Source organism: Acartia tonsa, chromosome 13, assembly GCF_053477335.1.
Source record: "Acartia tonsa isolate MP-2025a chromosome 13, ASM5347733v1, whole genome shotgun sequence".
Lineage (NCBI taxonomy): Eukaryota > Metazoa > Arthropoda > Copepoda > Calanoida > Acartiidae > Acartia > Acartia tonsa.
In genome coordinates, this window is record NC_137272.1 from 3,272,866 (window position 1) to 3,286,181 (window position 13,316).

Below are 13,316 nucleotides of genomic sequence, written 5' to 3' on the forward strand. Positions count from 1 at the left end.
CCTTCCTATAAAGGAGAATTAGGTGCATTAGTATATGCATTAAAGAATTTTTTACACTTTTGTAGGTTTCGTGAATTTTTGGTTCGGACAGACAGTATTTCACTAGTGCATTATAAACGTTGGGCTAAAGGATCAATAAACGGTGTCACCTATCGATGGATAACTTTCTTGCAAAGTTTTGACTTTACAGTTATCCATCGACAGGGGACTAAGCATGTGAATGTAGATTATTTGTCGAGAACTGAGTTAGATTGTAAGGACCATCGACTGAAGGATTGTCAGGAGTGTAGAGAGACAGATAATAAAATTTTGGATCCTTACCTGGATGATTCACCATTTCTGGATCAAATCTATTCTATTATGCAGGTACATTCTGCAGAGGATGAGGCGGATGTTGAGTTTGTCTGGCAAAGTAGTCTTCAGCAGGACGAGATCCTAAATGAAATAAGATTATGGATATTGGAAAGGAGACAGTTGTCGTCTTATGAGAGGGCGGAGCTATCGGGCAGAAAAGAACTATTGTACAATCTTATTGGCCATATGTATGTGCTAGAGGGGGTTGTAATTTTCAGACAGCCTTTGGCCGAAGGGGGTATTGTCGAGAGGCCTGTAGTGCCTCTTTCTTTATACAATGATATATTTGATTCAGCTCATGGTGGATATGGTTCTGGACATAGAGGTGTGCAGGAGACAATACGTAAGATAAATGAGAGATTTTTTATGCCTGGCGTGAACAAGTTTGTGGAATCGAGAATACGAAGTTGTATTACATGTTTGAAAAAGGCTGGAAGTAATCCTAAACATGTTTCACCTATAACTCATTCTGTCCAAAGTAGTGAAGTTTTTGCTAATATGTCAGTAGATCTAGTTGGACCTTGGACTCCATGTTATCATCAGGGACAGACGGTTAAATTTGTCTTAATCATGGTTTGTCTATTTTCTAGATATGTTTTTACATGTCCGTTGGTTGATGCTAAAACTGAAACAACTGTAAAGGCTATATTGGAAAATTTTGTACCTACCTATGGTTTATTTAGAGCTTTGAGATCGGATAGAGGTACAAATTTTACAAGCAGTGTGTTTAAAGGCGTGATGAAAGGATTGGGGGTGGATACTGTCCTAATTCCTCCCAGGAATCCAAATTCGAATCCTGTAGAGAGGCAAAATCAAAGTTTGTATGCTGCTTTGAAAGTAGATGAAAATCATGGAACAAAGGACTGGGCTAAAAAATTACCTTTGGCTACGTTGGTGATTAACTGCTCCAAGAGTACTAGAACTGGATATTCTCCATTTTTTCTAGTTTTTGGTCGGCAGCCACGTATTCCCCTCGATTTTCTATCACCAGTCCCGTCTGTTGAATCTTCATCCTCGCGGTCGTATTTGGAATTTCTGAAAAATATGGAGGATGTAATTAAGAGGATTTCTACAAAATCCAAGTTATATTTAGAGGTTCAAAATAAACACAGAATACAGAGGGAAGCATTAAGAGTGACAGATGTTTGTTATGCTTTCTTTAATATTGTAAAAACTGACGTGTCCAAGAAATTACAGTCTTTCTATGGAGGGCCTTTTATTGTAGTTAAGAAATTTTCGGATGCATTGTATGAGTTGGCACCTTTTGGGAATAATCCCATCAAGAAAAATCAGGTTGTGGCTAGGGATAAAATTCGAAAAATTCATGCTCGAACGGAAGTTTTAGGGGAGGAGGTTAATTTTAACGTTTTTCCTTTACCTGAAATTTGTCCGTCCGATGAGATATTTTTGGAGGTTGACAATATGCCTGTAGAGAGAGAAACTGTAGAGGAGAAAGAGAGTGAAGATGTTGTGTATTTGTCATCTGAAAATGATGGTTTTGAGTTGGCAGAGGAAAGACAGAGTGACGAGATTCAGGAGAAGGAGAGTGAGGTTGAGGTTGATAATGACAGCGTTTCAGGAGATGGAAATAGAGAAATTATACCTGTAGGTGAAGGAGTAGAGGTTGGAGTGACAGATGAATCTGTGGTGCCTGCTCCTGTAGTTGAGGGTAATTTTGACGAGGTTGAGCTTCCATCGGAACAGTCGTTTTTGACTACGGCGCCGCCGCAATCTTCACCTGAAAGATTAGTTACAATTAAGAAAAGTGGATCACGGGTGGCGAAATATTTATGGGACACTGGGAGGAGGTTAAGATCTCAGGTAGGGGGTCCTGTGGTACATGTTCAGATAGGAACTCGAGGACGGAGAAAGTAGGGAAAGGAGAGCTGATAATAATTATTTTTGAAAAAAAAATATTATATAAATACATATAAATATTTAAAAAATATATTATAATAAGAGTTCATGAATTGTTATTTGATTATTTTAATAACAAAAATGTGCTGACAAAGCTAGTAGGTAGAAAGTTGTCCTGCAATGAAAGGCTAAATCAGTTGATATTTGCGGGTGAATCGGTGAACAGTTATCAGCTAATAATGTCTGGTCATAATAATAAATTCAAATCAGGTAAATATTTTTTAATTTGGGGATTGTGTTTGATACCCTGTGGGGCTGATATGATACCTGTGCTAGTAAAGGAGTGTGTTGGCGACGGTCCTGAGTTGAGGGCTTCAGAATGTACAGTATTTGGTCAGCATGAGTTTAATGGAACAATCAGCGGTCATCTGTTAAAAAAAGTGGGAGTGAGATTTTTGCCCGCAGTACAATGTCACGTCGACAGAACGGTTCACACCTGGTATTGTGGCAAATATAGCCACCTACATTTAGGGGCACCAGCTGTTGTTAGTAGTGATGAGTTAATTTCTAGTGAAGATTGTAAAAGGATGGAGGAACAGAGGGTGTTAGACATAGATGGACGACGGTTGCCTGTAGCGTTTTATGACCGGTCACTGACTTATTTCATAAATGGTACCATCCTGTATGATGATATGATGACGTATGGGATTGACCCTCAGTGCAGAGGGGATGGTATTTATTTAAATAATACCTTTGTGCCTAATACTTTTCAAGAAGTTCAGATTACAAGTTATTTGAAAAATATACGAATTTCAATGTTACCTGATAACAGTTGTTTTCTTGAGGATCAATTCATTGGTGCACATTGTCTGGAGTCTGATCTGCGGCTTGGGCTTGATCGAGTGATAGTTCACAATAAATCACAGGAAGATAGACGTTATTTTAGTTATTTTCGGACTGTTGAAATTGTAAATTTAACTTTGTTTACATTTTCTAATATGGCGGATGATGCTAATAATCAGGGTGGCCAAAGTTGGTTGGCGATTTCTCCACAGTTTTCGTTGGGATTGAAACTGGGGAAAAAAGTGGAGTTTTCTGACTTTCTGACTGACTAGCATTACTTTCATACCAACGTTCCTGATGTATTTTTGTGGATTACAACTGCTAAAAAGAATTTTTTTCCTTGGATGCGGAAAAAGGAGGAGGATGGTGCTTTATTATTACAGTTAACCTCTTCATATCATCAGGTGGAAAGGATTTTGCAGGCAGAACAGGGGTGTTGGGAGAATATTTTGTTTCATTCCAACATCAAACAAGTCGGAAATTTGTTGGTACAACATCTAGGGGAGATGGAGCTTGTGTCTGTATGTAAAAAAAGATGGTTAAATGTGACTATAGGAGCAAATTTGCCGTGTTATCTTGGTCATTTTTCTTTGTTTATGGATAATAGAATTGTTGCTGTAGAACCATTCACAAGATTAGTTAAAAATGTTTCCTTGTTGATGGTTGTCGAGTGTAGGAAAAATCCAGTATTTGTGAGAGTTAAACCTGGATTATATCTAGGTAATAAGGGGGCAGGAATGCAGCTGGTTCAGACTAAACGGCTGGAGGATAGTTGGTTGAAGGTACCATTGAATTTTGAGCATCTGCTGGATAAGGGAGAGAAAGGACAGGTGTTGGAGTCTGTGGAAGAGACTAAACTTTCGGAATTGGCTGCTAATTCAAATGCGTTTGTTGTAGAGGTGACAGAAGATTGGTTTGTACATTTGTATAATTCCTCAATTGATTGGTTGACTAATAGTTGGCAGCATTTTGTTATGGCTGTGATGGGTGCTGCTGGGGTGGTTATTGGATTGCTGTGTGTTGGTTGTTTAGGCAGACTGTGTAACTGCGTTAAATTTTCGCGTTATCAGGAAAACAGTAATTAAAATTTGGCATCCCTGATAAATATAATTTATATAAAAGTATTTCGTTTTGAATGTCGTCTTATATATGAAAAATGTTAAAATATTAAAATATTAAAATGTTAATATTTAATTATTGATTATTATCAGGAAATGGAGACGGAAACGAAAGGCGGTATCAGCGGGCGTCTGGTCGGCGGGAGGAGCGTGAACCGTCTGTTGAGATGTTGGATGCTGGTAGATCTAATCGGCGGCATGTTGTGTATAGAAGAGATGATAGGAGGCAGTATGATGTAGAATCGCCCAGGTATGAGCCTGGATATGATGATGAGGACGATGTTGGCAACGTGAGTCTTGAAGTTGAGCTTGATTCCAGGGATCGTCTGCCTAGTGAACAAAGTGGTTCAGAGGTAGACAGTTGGATTGAGCCTCCAACGGACAAGCCTGGAAAGGTGGCAGATACTGGTTCTGGTGAGGGACGGCGCAGGTTTGGTAAGTTTGTGCCAAATCAGGCTGCTGGGTCGGTCAGAACTAAGGGAGCCAGCAAGGCTTATGATGATGCCAGGGAAGGTACTTCCAGAAGGGGAGCCAGCAAGGCTTATAATGATGCTGGGGAAGGTACTTCCAGAAGGGGCGTGGTCAAGCGGCCTGCTGGGGCAGATTCTCTTGGGCCTAAACAAAAGAGGGAGTTACCAGATTTACGTGCTGAGGTTGAGAGAAATAAGGCTGAACGCAAGAATGACAGACAGGGCTTAGCGCCGCTCAGTGATGAAGATATAGGTAGAATCAGTAATTCTGTTGCTGTGACTCTAAAGCCTATGATTGAGGAAAAAATTCGTGAAGCTGTAAGAGAATCAGTCAAAAGTTTGAACACTGCACAGAAACTTTGGCAGACGGACAGTCATAATCGGGTTAAAGATATGTTGGCCTCGCATAAGAGGGATCTAATGAACTGTATAAGGAAGGTCGATACGGAGATGCAGCAAATGGTGGCTACTACTGCACAGCAAAAGGCTTCTTATATGGTACAGAGTGTACAGACAGCAATGACTGATAATTGGGAAAGTAGTTCAATCAAGTTGGGACAGCAGGTGGGCCAACAGGTGGAAAGTGTTTTGGCAGGACAGGGAACTAAGGTTCAAGAGGCTATTTCTGAGATGGCCAAAAAAGAGGCTGAAGTGCAACGGCACCTGTCTAATATTTTTAGTGAGCTTAGCGAGATCCGGCGCAGAATAAACAATGACTTACCGGCGGCGGCATATTGGCAGTTGCAACAGGCTGGAACTTCTGGTGGTGCTGAGGCTAACAACGGGGTGATGTTGGTTTCGGGAGGTGTTCAGGTCACTGGTGGTGTTGATATGGAGGTGGCAATGCCGGCAGATGGACCAGCGGTTGCTGCAGAGGTGGCTGTTGCGAATGATACCGCCTCAGCGGTAAATGATGCTGTGATGGTTGCTGTAGGAGGGCCCGTAACTGCTGCAGCGGGTAATGCTGTCATGGCGGCAACAGTGGGTGTCTCGGCTGAGGTTGGTGGAGGGGCGCTGAACACTCCTCCTCCAGTGGGTGAAGGAGAGGAAGGACTTGAGGCCGGGGTTAATTTCGATGTAGGTTCACCCAGTGAAGACATTGATCCCAGTTTATTAGATCAGCCTGATGGATGGTGAAACCATGCTTAGCTGGATGGTTTCAGAAGGGGGTAAATGTCATATGTTTATGTTGTGATGTCATATATTTAAGTTTACTCTTTAATTGCTCTCAGAAAGAATAAAGAGAAAATATATTTAAGTCAGTTGATATTGAGAGTCCTAACACAGAACATTATCTGGTTTGGGTTCGAGTCTTTATTAAGACCAATACAGCTATTTACAGACATCCTACTACTTTAGATAGTTTGCATAGGCAGATATTCTACCCCTTCAAAGTGCATAGTTAATTAATACATTGTATTAATTAAACAGACAGTCATCCTGTTGTTTGGTGTCCTGATATACAGACAGACATCCTGCTACTTCAGAACTATCCAGCTTTGAATAATCAGTAGTTTTGACTTATTAACATATTTAATCATTTCTAAATATAGTATCAATATATAATCTTATTTACTCAAAAACTGCATTTAATCCAATATAATAAATATTTAAAAATCTGTTTGCATTTTGAATTGAACATTAAGTCTACTCTATCATTAACTTATGTAAGTCTGTCTATATCACATTAATCAATTTACTTTTCAAATTTCTACAAGCCTAAATAGGAAAAATATCTTCAAAAATTTGGGAGTAAGATAGATTAGATAGATTTTTTTGTCAACTGTCATATGCCTGTATTCCTGACAATATTATTTCATCATTTTTATAACAAGGATATGTAAATGGAAGGTAAACTATATCTACCTATTCCACCTTGTTTAAAGGTGAGATATTTTTTTCAACTTTGAATATTAGTTTCTAAACGATAGATCATTGTCAGTCAAATTTATGTATTAGATTATATATCAGCTAAATTCTGAAAGTCCAACTTTGCACATTATAAAACATGACCAGATGATCAATCCTCTAACTGGAGCAATAGGTAAAATGAGTAGGGTCAATTTGACCTTTTAATACCTCGAGAGACGGTTGATAATAACGTAGGGCTTGCCTCCATAGCAATTCCCAAGGCCCTAACATCCAAAATATTGCAAACACTTATACCTTTGATTACACGACCTTTGTCTGGAATTCCTAGCTGAGCATGGTAATGAGTTGCCTTTTTTTGTGCCAAGGTATTTCCCTCATTCTTACTTTAAAAAATCGAGATTCTACAAAGTTCTAACATCTTTATTCATTAAGCGGTTTGGGCAATGATTTAAACACATACCCTTTTAACGATAGCAGGGGTATGTTTCATTAGAAATGCAGGAACATTACTATTTACACAAATCCTGTCCTTGGTTTCTATAATCTTATTTAAATTTAAACATAATAAGTAGAAATATTCCAAATTAAATTTATCTTTTGAAATGACTTTGCAGTAATCCATTATCTTTCAATTTCTGTAGTTCTGCATCAGGATATGTGTATGTATGCCTTAAAAACAAGGAAGACAGCATCCATAGAATTAAGTAAAGTTAAATCATATTCATAAAGTTTAAAACCATTTGAAAAACATCTAGAATTTTTCTTTACTATCCACGCATTAATGAGACTCTATAATGTGTCCGAAAAAATAAGCCTTGGGACGTCAATAGATCCATCATTTTTTAAGGGGTTTCCTTTCCCACCTCTCATCTCATCTCTCCCTTTTATGACATCACAAGGATCATTTTTTCGGACACTTTGTAAAGTTTCCGCATTAATATCTTTTTTACCAGGAATAAGACAATTGATGTGAAATACATCCTCAATGATGACAAACAAAATTATACCTTATGTAGATTTAAATTATTGGTTGGAAAGAATGGAAAACTGTTAGTTTGGAACCATCCAATCAAACCCCACAACTAATTTAAGGGAAAAAAAATTTAAATGTTTGTTTTTTCCTCGAACGATTATAGAACAAAGTCATTAGAAAATGTATTAGTTACGTTAATTATATGCATAGTTATGATCAAAGACAATGGGAGAAATGTCATATTGAACTATAAATTGCACAACTTTTTCTTATTTGTAGGCTCAAAACATCGGATGTTCTTATTGAATTTTGGTTTGTTTGAAACTAATAGTGTGTAAACTTTTAAACCAATGATTTTATTCTTTAATGGGGTTTGAACGCTCCCCCCCCCCCCCCCCCCCCGACTAATTAAGGTGCGGCAAGGGGCCCGACTGTAAGGGGTTAAGTAAATTGAAGCATAACTCTGCTCTTTACAATAAAGTTGAGGAAAAAATGAAATCTCCACCATACCATAATCTTAAATTCACTTTATTTTCATTTAAGTTTTTTTTTATAGTTTTTGCAACTATATCAAATAAAAGTACTCTCACAATTTCTATTTAAATTGGTTTATCTTTAGCAAGGAAGTCAATATCTATTAAAAAAACAAAGCTTAACAATTCATAAATCCAGACAAACGAACGTAACCCGAAAAAGTGTCTCAAGAATCAGTAATGTGAAATAAAAATGAAGGAGATGATAGGAGTAGTGAGAAAGAAAACCCCTAAAAAAGAGATGGATAATCCATCATTATTATGACGTCACATGGCTGATTTTGAGACACTTTGTCCGGTAGTTCCTTATGACATTATGACCAAAAATCAATCATAAATTATGACATCATACAGAATATTGTATTTTAAAAGGACAAAAATCATCATTTCATTCATTGGTAAAGGACATAGAGTTTTATAAATTGTAAAAAAAGTTTTTAAATTGTACATAACTTTTACTGAAATCATCATGATTAATTTTGATTTGACAAAGGATTGATAAGAACTTTTATTTCTTCAGATGGCCTATCCATCCCTGTTGAATTTCTAAAAAAAAAATAGACATTCAATCTGAATTTAGAATGATTTTGTGAAGAACTGAAATTGCCTTTGCATTGAAATGGAAATCAAAGGCTAAACCTTTATGTACAGATATGCAAGTGTACACAAATCAAAGATAGAGAGATTGGACAATGGGCAATAGTTTTTTTTTAAATCCTTGCTATTTATCTTCCATTTAGTGCTTATTTAACACCTTAATAAAATCAGTTTTTCAATTTATTAAAATAAGAATAAGATAAAATTGATGTAACAAAATATTATTTCATTCAAGAAAAGTGCATGTGATAGGGTCAAATGCTTTGATAAAATCTAAAAAATTAAAGTTTTAAATGCATTAATGACTTTTGCGCAAAAAATGCTCTAAAATTAGGCAAGCATGGCATGATATACTTTTAATAGAGTCAAATTATGATCTAATACGGTTTAGAATAAAGTTGTCAAACAAATAGGATATGTATATAAATTTAAGAAATGAAAACAAATTAAAGTTAACAAAGATTAAGAAATTTCTAATTATCCTAGAATAATGAAATAGTTGTCAGTTGATGATTACCCGCAAAACCCCAAAGACAACCATACCTTTAATGGGAAAATGTTGATTACCTTAAATTTCTAAAAGATTCAAATGCTTGGTATTCAGTATAAATTTAAAACATTAAGTATGAAAAAAAAGATTGTTTGAAGACATAATAATGCTGCATATTCTCTAAATATCATATCAAAATTCAAATTCTTCCAGTGTTTCCTAAAATTGTTTGAAAAGTTTGAAATTTAATTCATCAACCTGCCTATCCACCCAACCAATATGTTTGAACAGAAAATTATATTAAAACTTTTAATAGCTCTTAAATCAAAGAGATAAGTATACACTTTCTGTAAAATTAAGGGTGAGTTTTTAAATAAGTGTTACTAGTTTTATGAATTTTTTAATGTTTAACTTCAAATTTTGGGTAACGCATATGTGAGAGTATAGAATAAAACTTACAAATTGAAATTAAGACAATCTTTATACTTCTTGTTTTAATAGTTATTTTACCAATATAGATGTTCATCAAAAGCACAACGTTATTATATAACTTTTTGTATTTTGGATAACACAAACAAGAATGTGTTTTGTTTGAAAAAAAAACCATAGACTACACTTTTTGTGATATAGTTTATAGTATGTTTGCCTCTTTCTTGAAAAATCAATCTATAATCTTAGATTAAATTTCACTCTTACTAAAAGTATCTTTCAACTTTATGACCAGTTTTGCATAATGCCTTAACTACTGTATGTGTGTTAACATACATGTTTGTTAAATTCTGTCCAGCATTCACAAAGTTTGGAAGTTTTTATTCAAAGTTTTGTAAACTGATGCAGCAGCCAGGGATCAGGATGGTGAAATGTATCAAATGCCATATATCATCACAGGATTCAAATCAACTATAAATTATATCTTGTTCTTCACATTTGCAAAGAGCATAAGATTCAAAGACAATGTTTAAGTAATATATATAAAGATTAGAGCTCATTTAGATCTTTGAAATTTTGGTAATAACCCTTGGTACTGGCAAAAATTGTAACATGACACCTAAAATCAGGTTCAAGTTAAAACATGTTATGGCATACAAGAAAATGGTGCTAATTAGTACAATGTATGATAAATAATATCAATGAATAGATTATGGGGAATGTCTTCACCTTTAAACACACACAAAACATTTATACAAAGGTTGTCCAACCAAAATAATTATTTGTGTATCAACACATCAATTTCATCATATTTTTTTGAACCTCAGCAAAAACAGCCTAAATCTGCCTTTATTTACATAAATATTCTCTTTTATGCCTGGGCAGCAGTTCACAACTTAAATAGAATCAAATATTACTACCATCATAAACAAAGGCAAATAAAGCTGTCAACATTGTTTTTGTGTGCTTGTTATTTTGTTGTTTATGACGGTTATTTAAATAATTTTTCAATTTTGGTCAAATGTATGTAAAGCTTTGTAGACATATTATATTTGAACCAAATAATCTGAAGTCTATCCAGGACTAAATTTGTAAAATGTAAAATAGTTGAGATACTCTTTATTGTTCCCTTTAGAGTGCTTTATTTTGCAGCTTTCTTTAGGGCAACTTTTTAACTCTTAATTTTAAAAATTTGATTTTATTTGTATGCCCCAGGGAAAGTAAAGAAAATCAAAGAAATTTAATCTCAGAATCAGTGTCGATTTCCTTGTTTGTTTTATTTTCTGAATTGTTGCTCTATCACCTCATAAATTAGGTTTTATTCCTTTGTTGTATTTGTGAAGGGTACAATAAGGAATACAGAATTTCCATTATAGTAAGCTAAAGAATTATTCAGGCAAAAATGGTAAAAGCAACCTTTCTGTATTATTTTTCCTTTTCTTTATAAGGAAATTTGGTATAATCTCTCATACCACTAGAATATCATAGTTATCCCTCCCCCTTGTTTAAGTTTTAAACATGTTTCTACCCACCCCAAATAAATTTGAATTAACCTTGCCTAACTTATTTTGATATATAATCAAAGCAACATAAATTTTAGTTTTTAAAAGTTTGTTTATGTTCTTATACCTATTGAAGTGAAATTGCCAGAATTTTTTATTTTATACCTTTGAAACATGAATCATATTAAAATAAAGAATTTTTGTATTAAAGAAAAATTGGGTATAGTCCTTTCCACGACATCCCTCCATAAGGAGCGATTCTTCGTATTTTTCACAGTAGCTTTTCTCCTATTTCTAGCCCCTGCGGGGAGCTCTAACCCTGCGGGGCCAATTACCTAACCCTGTGGGGCAATCACCTAACACAATATAACCTAACCTAACCTAAAATAACCTATAAAAAGCCATTTTAAAAATACGACGAATCGCTCCTTATGGAGGGATGTCGTGGAAAGGACTATACCCGAAAAATTCCCTAGAGATATGAGTAAAATTTTTAGGGCTGCACTTCTTCCTTTCAACTTACCAACCTTTATTTCTTTTCATAAAAGATTGAATTTCCACATAAATCTGAATGAATTGAAAGCTATGCATTGGCTATTGATTCAAATCTTGGATTTATGCAATAGGGAAATAACAAGTTTTAACAGTTATGTTCTTAGAAGCAAGGCTTTTCAACAAGTTTGTTACAGGTTAGTGTCAAAAACACAAATAATAAACTGCTTCAAGCAGAGGTTCACAAGTATTCCCATTTTTAGAAGCTGTAAGAGATTTTGCTCTATTCCAAAATTAACTTTATTACATCGTGTTATAGAATGCTTTTCCTTATCAATAATTGATATTTTAAGTAAAAACAAATCACAATTTCCAATTGTAAAATATGAGTATCTTTTGGCATTCCCACATACAAAGTTAGGTAAGTTACAACATAATAACTGTAAATCAAATTATAGAAGTACAAAGAAGCCAACTTTTGTTTTATACTGTATATAAATATTAATTTAATAAATAATATCAATTAAACAAGTGTTTCCTTTTAATATAAATAGTTTTGATCGATTTTATAAGTTAAATAACTATATTTCACTAGTGTTCTAGCAAAGTATAAAAAAACTTTTTCCCCATTTTGTAATTATCTTTTGAAATAATTACATTCCTGAAATTTTATTGTGTAATATAATGATGAAAAAATCTTAATTATTATATTTTTTGATTAGAAATATTTGATACAATTAGTAGTATGATCTGATCCCTATCCATGATCAGATTTGTCCTAAAAAGATTGCATGAGCTTTGAATCTATATATATTTTTATGCAATTCATGTGTGGTGATGCGGTAAATGTTAGCAGAATATTTCAAAAAATCCCTTATTTTAAAAATGGACCACGTCATATATCTATAATGACAATGAAAACAAAATAAATAAGCAAACCTAATTTTGCAGAATAGTAGCTGAACTATTAATTTTTTTATAAATATGATATGTACGTGCTCTTAAGTTACTAGTTTCCAATGTTAGTTTGCTGAAAATTGAATACAGGTGAACCAGAAATTTATGCAAATCAATAGAATTTTTTTTCAGTTTCATGATAGTTTAATTAATTTGAGGGGGGTATGCAGTTTTTACGTCCACTGGGATTCTACAAAATATTTGCAATGGTTTTATTGATTTTATAGCTCACTGAAAAATTTATACCAAAGATTTGTAAAGGTAACAAGAACAACTATATTATGAAAAGATTAAAAATCAATTTTTAGCTAAATATAGAATATCTTTCTTGCAGAGAGAATATCTAATTTTATTTGGAGGATTTTAAAAATTTAATGGAATCTACCCAAGACCAATGTAAATCTTATCTGGTTTGGAATTTCGTGAAGAAAATACTATTATAATGACAAGTGATTTCCCACATAATGCTTGTATGTTCTAAATTTCCCTCTTTTTAAAAATGAATTGAAAATAAGAGAGTTGGGTTATTTTTTCCCCCTATGTAAAATCTCTTAGGGGCTACCCTGTGCTCATTATAACCTATATCCTAAACTTAATTAACAAACACCCTTATATTTTTTTAAAGAATATTATGGGAAGGTTTCAATGCTTAACAGACTCTTTGGGGAAAACTGTCATCATGACTCATTTTTTTTTACAACATTGTTTTAAGACAATCATACAGACAAGCTAATTCTTGTAGGGTAGCTACGCTGTTTCTGCTATAAAAGTAAAGGTTATGTTCACTGCTTCTGAAAAATTTCAAAGTTGCATGCCAATTTATCTTTAC

The 13,316-nt window shown here is 34.3% G+C and overlaps 1 long non-coding RNA gene across 1 annotated transcript; it reads right to left on the minus strand.

The window, feature by feature from the left end:
* Window positions 1-25: 25 nt before the first annotated feature.
* Window positions 26-1,978, minus strand: LOC145335407 (uncharacterized). The gene is made up of 3 exons (XR_013885203.1): window positions 1,958-1,978; window positions 1,235-1,389; window positions 26-435 (listed from the first exon to the last, which is right to left on the minus strand). It is a non-coding gene; the product is annotated as an uncharacterized LOC145335407 (long non-coding RNA).
* Between the last annotated feature and the right edge of the window lie 11,338 nt (window positions 1,979-13,316).